The sequence below is a fragment of the Aedes aegypti genome, chromosome 3 (assembly GCF_002204515.2).
Source record: "Aedes aegypti strain LVP_AGWG chromosome 3, AaegL5.0 Primary Assembly, whole genome shotgun sequence".
Classification (NCBI taxonomy): domain Eukaryota; kingdom Metazoa; phylum Arthropoda; class Insecta; order Diptera; family Culicidae; genus Aedes; species Aedes aegypti.
Genome location: NC_035109.1, coordinates 409,015,889 through 409,023,843, shown reverse-complemented (window position 1 = coordinate 409,023,843; position 7,955 = coordinate 409,015,889).

Below are 7,955 nucleotides of genomic sequence, written 5' to 3'. Positions count from 1 at the left end.
GAAACCATGTCCAATCGAAGGGCCTAACTGAAAGGGCCTAACTGGTTTGAAGATTCATTGAAGGGCCTATCTGCTGATGATATTTGAATGCAACCATTTTCACGAGTCGTTATGCTATTTGAGATTACTAACGTTCTGGGCCACGTAATAAACCATAATGAGTGTATAACACAAGTATAAAACTAGTAAAAAAAAGTGAATGGGTTTGAAATATCAATAATCAATATGTTGCTGATTTTGTATAGAATAGTTTCCAATATTAAGCTTGTATGATACTGTGTTGTTTTCTCACATAATCATTAAATTTTGTCGAAGAATTATGCAAATCACTTCAATAATCAATAAAATTAGCAAATTTAAAAAGGGCCTAACTGGTTTGAAAATTCGTAGAAGGGCCTATCTGCGGATGATGTTTGAATTGAACTATTTTTACAAGTTGTTGTGCTATTTCAAATTCAAATCGTTGTGAGCCACTTAATTGACCATTATAAGTGTCGAACACAAGGGGTTATCCGAAAATGACGTCCATCAATTGGGGCCTCCTCCAATGGGGGGATGTACGAAAACGTGACAGTGCATGGATTGGGTATCAGAAAAAGCGTGACAGAGGGGGTAGAAGGGTTCTAGAAATCCCGAAAAACGATGGAGGTCATTTTTGGATCTTCCCCAAGTATGAAACTAGTAAAAAGCAAATGGGTTTGAAATAGGAATAATCAATATGGTACTGAATCTTCAACCGAAAATTTCCAATATTTAGCTATTATATAGTGTTTTTTCACATAATCGCTAAATTTTGTTCAAGATTTATGGAAACCGATTCAAAAATCAATAAAATTAGCAAATCATAAAAGGGCCTAACTGAAACCATGTTCAATCAAAGGGCCTAACTGAAAGGGCCTAACTGGTTTGAAGATTCATAAAAGGGCCTATCTGCCGATGATGTTTGAATTCAACAATTTTTACGAGTTGTTGTGTTATTTGAGATTAGAAACATAATGGGCCACGCAACAGACTTTAATGGGTGTCGAACACAGGTATGAAACTAGTAAAAATGCAAATGGGTTTAAAATAGGAATTATAAATGTGGTACGGAATCTTCAATTGAGAATTTCTCAATGTTTACGTTTTGCAGATAGGCCCTTTTCAAATGTTACGCTAGAACTGACTAAAAGAAACGTGACTGAACTAAATAAGGGCGTAAATGAAAGAACTATTCGGAATGTACACGGTGCCTAAAAATCAACCTAATTTTGACCTCTTTTGACTCTATTCGGCTCTTCAATAGGCAAATTTAATGCGCCACCAGCATAGAGGTCACTAGGTAAAAAGGAGAGAAATGTCATTGAAAATATTTGTTTACGTCCAAAATTCAATTTTTCGACCCAAAAATTAGCTTATAATCAATTAATTATTAAACTATTTTCCATTGGCATAATCATTTTGACCCTCTATTCTTGCGATACGCATGATTTCACAACAATTTTAGCCCCAAACAAAGAATCCGGGAGTTCATAACCTATGTAGCCAAACACCAATTTTCCAATTTTATCCCACAAATCGTACATGAGCACTGACCGGATCTGTACATTTTGGAAGGAAAAAAAGTTTATCATGTTTTTCAATGCTCTCTGATCGTCTACAACATAACTATTTCGAGAAAAAGTGTCATATGTGTGCTCCTTCCTATGCTGCACACGGTGCGTTCTCAACCCAACCTCTTTTATGACGGTTCTCCTACTAGCCACCAGATGTCGAAGTGATCGTTCAGCTTTGAAAATATTAGCCTATTAAAAAGATGCTTATAAAACGAAGTTCAACTATGAATTTTAAAGAAAACTAATCTAGAGAATCAAACAGCGCTTTGAGCTGTAAAATTTGATCGATTGATCATCACCAGCTTGCAACCAATCGATCAAATTTTCAACGCAAACGGATGCCCCGTTCTCTAGATCTTGTGAAATACGCATTTTTTTACATTTTTGAATAAAAATGAATATTGATCGTATAGAATACTGTGGCCCTTTTTTCAAGTAGATGAAAAAAACCGAATTTAGTACTATCATAGACTTAAAAAAGAGTCTACTACACGGATAAAAATGAAAATACAAATTAGAGTGTTTTTTATTTCATTCACGATATTATATATTTATAATCATTGCTCGTCATATACAATATGCGTCGCCGTCTTTTAGTTTATACTTTACATTGCATATCCAAAAAATATATTTTTCACTGAATTTAGTGATACCATTGTTACTCTTGGGACTTTATGATTTTATTTCCCTTTCATCGCCAAGTTCAACGGCTGCTGCTAGAAAGTCGAACAAGTTTTGGCTTGATTTCCGGTTAGTAAATTTAGATCTACAAGGTAAGTTAATCTGATTCATTATATTACTTTAACGACAATCGCAATTATCGAACTGTTCCATCTACCAACAGTTCTACAGAAGCAGGAAAAGGAGCTGGCCGGAAGATTCCAGAGAAGGAATGAATTTCATCGTATCTATTGAGCAGACTGTTGTGATAACTGTTAGGAGTAGGTTAAGTCCAGAACGTTGTTCCTAGTCATCCCAAAACAAGGCGATCGCAGCCAAATCAGGATCGAACTGCTTTTCGTCGTAAAAATATCCAGTGCCAACAGCAAGGGGAGGAGCTGCATCAATTCTTACATGCACCGGCTACATGGTAAATATAACCCGGATAAAGTGCAACGGAAACGAAACGACGCTTGGAAAAAGAACTTATACATTATCACATATGAGATATTTAATGAGTGAAATAAATAAACATGTTTTTTGTTATTTGCTTTCATTTTGTTTTTCATTGTTTGTGTATTAAAATATGTGCTTTATGCTTAATTGGATTTATAAGGCTTTTAATCATCAAGCGGATAATTGTCCAATATGCATTAGTTTGTATAAATGGCGTTTATACTAGCAATGCATATTGACATAATATGCCTTACAAGGGGTGAATAGATCGAATAGGAGTATGATAATTAAGCTATTTAGAATGCTTTTATTTCTGCGTGTACAAGACACTGAAGACGGCCTTACAGTTGAGGTCGAAATACGCGTATCTGTCAAAGGATACAAACTCTAGTGGAATTAAATGGTATAGTACAGCGGAGATTCACTGGTTGGAACACGACTGCCTTCCATCTAGCGAATCCAATCCGTTAGTTGGAACAACTGACAGCTGGTGAAAATGCTCCACACTAACGCATCTGGGGAGGAAATCGTCACGAAACGCACATATTCATGTTAGAGATTACGAATCGTAGCAACCATTGAATTATATTGAATGTAACGATTACTTGAATAAATTAGTCTTTAGTCAACCGTCAATCCGTTCAGTCGAACTTCTCTTGTCCTCCGAATACCCAATAGGTAAAGGCTTGGAAGTTTACTGCGACGCCGACTGGGCCGGTGACACCAAGGACCGGAAATCAACTTCTGGTTTTCTCATTTTTCTCGGTGGTGGAGTCGTGAGTTGGGCTTCCAGGAAGCAATCGTGCGTGGCTCTGTCATCCACTGAATCGGAGTTCATTGCTCTGGCTGAAGCGTGCCAAGAAATCCAATGGATACGCAAGCTTCTTAAGGATCTGGGGAAGAAAGTGGATCATCCGATCTGCATCCGTGAAGACAACCAAAGCTGCATCCGGCAGGTGGAGAACGATAAAGTGGATCAACGATCGAAGCACGTCGACACAAAATATTGCTTCATCAAGGACCTGAAAAATAAGAACATTATCAGTTTGTCATATTGTCCTACAGAAGACATGCTGGCAGACATGATGACCAAACCGTTGACGAGTGTGAAGCTGGGAAAATTAAGAATTGCAGCAGGAATTGTAGCTATCGATGTCGAGGAGGAGTGTTAGAGATTACGAATCGTAGCAACCATTGAATTATATTGAATGTAACGATTACTTGAATAAATTAGTCTTTAGTCAACCGTCAATCCGTTCAGTCGAACTTCTCTTGCCCTCCGAATACCCAATAATTCATACGCATTTGTTCTATATATGGAGACTGCAATGCGACGGTACTCAGACGTCAAAGTCAGTTTGACATTTTCTGTTGACATTTGAGTGCTTTTAGTTGGAATATTTTCCAACCAGCGAACATCCAACCATCGAGTCATTCCATAGCGGACCCCCAAAGAGCAAATCCCCACTGTACTAAATTCGGTTTTTTCATCTACTTATAGCAGTCTTCCCAAACGAACATCAAACACGTTGGGTACTGGTGTTTTCGTACTCGCTTCGAAACCTGTCTTCGTGTTCAAACCGAAACAATGAAGCAGCTCATGAACCAGTATTGTCGCACCACCACCAAACTGGATCGCGCCAGCGAAACTCGTGACGCGCCTCAACTCGCCGCATTTTGAAATCAGTTTTTAGTGTGGCGCTGCATTCTTACGATTTTTATGAACAGAGCGCACTATTCACATATTAGCTGCGACGCACGGGGCCCGAGAAAACAATAATAGGGTCCTAAAGCCCTGTCCCAGTTTTAGTGCCAAACGCTTAAGTTTAGGCCAAAAACACATGTTTACTCAATTTTTCAATGTTTTTCGTTTGTTTAAGTCAAAAAAAAACATAATTTTTATGTTTCTTCAGATTTTGGTACACCTCTTGTTTTAAACTCAAATTTTGGGTGTATTTTGTTTTCCATGTCCCTTCTAAAATGTCAAATAGGAACAACCCCAGTGTTAAAACTAAAAGCCCTGTGGTGTTTTTGTCGACTAAGCGAACGTCAAACATGATCGAAAGTGTCAAGGTTCATTTATGGACCAAATTTTTAAATTATAGTTTAAATATGATATAGCCGATATTTGAGCGGAAAAAATTGCTAAAGCAGTTGCAGTAACATGCTATTTCGTGTTATTAAATAAAAACAAGAATTCATCAAACATTTTAGGACCCTATTATAAATAAATGTTGGTCTTGATTTCTACCAGATACATAATACCTAAACCCGAACTAATGTTTGGAGTTCCAAAGTTCAAACCGATGTTTAGAAACCGGTACAACCGCACAGTACACCTTCACGAGTACGCATCAGCATCAGTGTGTTTTGTTTTGTATTTTTTCTCAAATAGCAACGCGTTGTTTGCTCAGTTTGGTAGTTCGTACGCACGCTTAAAATGTTTAACCTAAAGCTATAATATGTGATCTGTGAAGAGATTCTCGTCACGAGAAGTATTATAAAGTTAAATTTTATCAGCGTGCATTCGAATTGCTTTCTCTCGGTTTGTTTTGTACCATGGCTACCATGGTTTGAACGAATGTTTCAAACCTCGGTTCAACCGAAGTTCAAGTGTACCGGGTTCAATATGCAACGCGAGTTTTTTGCCGTCGTGCGTTTGCTGTTGAACACGAGTAGAAAGATGCGAACCCAAGTTGAACATCGGTAATGTTCATGTTCATGGGAAGACTGACTTATAGGTACACACTTAGATTTGATTACCGAAGTCGGTAAAATTTTACGGAACTTTTGAACAGCAGAGTTAACTCAGTAAAAATTATTGCTACCGAAAACTCCGTAAAGCTATAGATTCATGCACTGTCAAACAATGCTGATTTTGTCAGTAGTTTTTGCTGCACATACAATGCTGTCTTTTTCGGTGAAATTGGTTTGATTACAATAATTTGCTGAGTTTCTCGGCTTATTAAATGAAACCCAGTATGCCTAATAATCGTTTTGCCTCTTAGATTTATTGAATTGTGCATTTTATCAACCATAAATTCCGTCCAAGCCATTTTTTGGCGGATCTTTGCAACAACAAATACGTATGCCAGCTCCTCATGGTGGGATTCAACAAAAGGCACCAAAAATTTGGTTTGCGTAGCAGAACAGGAATAAGCCCTCAGTACACTCTTTGCCAAGTGTGCAAATTTTTCCACACGCATAAACTAACACTTCAATATCCACTTGACACTTCAGATATTTTGTCATTGTTGAGACTGATGTTTGCATGTTGGTTTATGCGTGCGGACAAATTTGCACACTTGACAAACAGTGTACTGAGGGCTTTACTGACGATCGCAGAATCTCAAAAAGATTCGTTCACTCGATTATTTCTAGGAATGTGTTGGATCGCGATGGAATTTGAGAAGGAATTACAGGAAACATAACAATAGGGTCCTAAAGCCCTGTCTCAATTTTGGTACCAAACGCTTGAGTTTAGACCAGAAACACATGTTTACGCAATTTTTAAATGACTATCGTTTGTTAAAGCCCAAAAAAACGATTTTTGAGATTTTGTCATACCCCTTGGTTTAAACTCAAATTTTGGGTATATTTTGTCTTCCGTGTCCCTTCCGAAATGTCAGATAGGAACAATCCCAGTGGTTAAACTAAAACCCCTGTGGCATTTTTGTCGACAAAGTGAACGTCAAACATGGTCAAAAGTGTCAAGGTTCATATTTGGAACTATTTTTAAAATTAAAATTAAGCGTTACAAGGGGGTGGGTGGGTGTCCAAAATGGCTAATTTCAGCGTTATGAAATAAATGAATGAATGTACCTACCATGAGTAAGCCAAGCACAGCATTAATAATCAAAAACGATTTCCATTCAGGAAGCGACACCAGGAATCCGTTGAAATTTGTGATTAAGTCACTGAATCGTTTTTGACATTTCTATGCATGCGCTCGATAATGTTTTTATTTCGTTTTGCGGACTGTTCAGTAAAAGTATATCCTGAACCGATAATTCAGTAATTATTTTTACTGACTTTTTCTTTTTACTGATGAGTTCCAGTAAATTCAAACATTTACGATACACTCAGCAATTTCAATTGGGTCCTAAAATGTTTGATAAAATCTTGTTTTTATTCAACAACACGAAAGAGCATGTTACTTCAACTACTTTAGCAATTTTTCCCGCTCAAATAACGGCTATATCATGTTTAAACATTAATTTTAAAATTGGGCCATAAATGAACCTTGGCACTTGAGATCATGTTTGACGTTCGATTAGTCGATAAAAACACCACAGGGGTTTTATTTTTAACACTGGGGTTGTTCCTACCTGACATTTCGGAAGGGACACGGAAAACAAAATTCACCCAAAATTTGAGTTTAAACCAAGGGGTGTGACAAAATCTAAAACAACATAAAAACATGTTTTTCGGAATTAAAACAACGGAAAACATTGGAAAATTGAGTAAACATGTGTTTTTGGCCTAAACTTAAGCGTTTGGCACTAAAATCGGGACAGGGCTTTAGGACCCTATTACTGTATTCAGTAAAAGTTGAAAATGTGTACTGAATGACAGTAAACTTCAACAAAATAAGCTGATAAGTCGGTAAACTTTACATTTTATAGTCGAGAACCGTAAAATAAATTACCGAACTGAGAAACGAAAATTGAGTGTGTATTCTACTAAACAGCTCGAAGATTTACACTCAGGTAAATGGACTATCGATAAACATAGGAACCCCTTATGAAAATTCGCCTCAAGGAATCGGGTTGAAATTCATAAATTTGCCTTAGGAAACAGAAATTTTAAAACAAAAATAGTTTTCGCGGCAACCTGGAATCGAACCAAAGACCTTGCGATCGACAGACTCGTACGTACACCCCGCGCCTATCGACGCCTTGATGTGGAGTGATGCTGGAACGGTACATAAAACGCTCGCATTGCAATAATCGTTCCACCTTTCATAAGGCAAAATGTATGAATTTCGATAGTCCAGTTCGCTGCGTGTGTTACCTTTTTTCATGTTAGTCCGGAAAGATCGAAGGTACTAGCGAAAGCGATTTGCATCAAGTCTGCCTTGATTGTCGTTGGCAAACTGGACTTATCTTGCAATTTGAAAAAACTTTGTTTAATATTTTCGTGTGTAGTATCTGTGCCTCCCTCCCAGGTTTATTCCATTTACTGAACGTCCCGGTCAACCAGTCAGCGAGTTTCGATAGCGATCGATACCGATTCGTTTTGAAT